Source organism: Bison bison, unplaced genomic scaffold (genome assembly GCF_000754665.1).
Source record: "Bison bison bison isolate TAMUID 2011002044 unplaced genomic scaffold, Bison_UMD1.0 scf7180017864054, whole genome shotgun sequence".
NCBI classification, from domain to species: domain Eukaryota; kingdom Metazoa; phylum Chordata; class Mammalia; order Artiodactyla; family Bovidae; genus Bison; species Bison bison.
In genome coordinates, this window is record NW_011494626.1 from 64116 (window position 1) to 64848 (window position 733).

Below are 733 nucleotides of genomic sequence, written 5' to 3' on the forward strand. Positions count from 1 at the left end.
GGAGAACAAAGCTTCCGTCTGGACCGAAGGGCAAGAGAACTGGTCGCCCGTGGAGCCGCAGATAACAAGACTCTGATTCCCTTTGAAGCACTGGTGTTCTTCTTAATCACCTGGCAAAGTCTTAATTTAAAGAGGGTCTCTAAGACAAGCAGGGGATCTCAAGTATAGTTGACTTTCATATCCAATCTACTTAACTTTCATCAGGTTTATTAAAATTGGTGATGTGTTCATTGTGAATCCCTTTGTATGTGGATATGAAGCACTGCCTTTAGGGTCTCCCTTGCTACTCTGCTTGGTCCTGCAATGCAGTCACATTGCTGCTTTGCCATGGTGTCATTATTTCTAGGGATAAATACTGTGATGTCAGGCATACTGGATTATAATTGTTGCAGGGTAAATGCAAGGGGACTTTAGGTTCTAATAATGCCTAATTAGATGACAACAAATGCATTGTGTGATAGCTAAAAAACACAAGTCTAGGAAGTATTGCATTTTTCATCATTGGATATATACATGTATTGATGCCCTTCATATCTTTACTTGTATGAAGTAAATATTCTAGAGGAATTATCTTACTCTTTTTGAAAGGTACCTGAATGACTTACTTTGGGGAAATACACATAATTCATAAAGCTATAGGCTCAGGATTAATAGTCAGTTTCATACAGTGCATGGAGAATGTGACCGTAATTCAAGTATACACACTTCACCTAAATGCACTATTTTTCAAAAA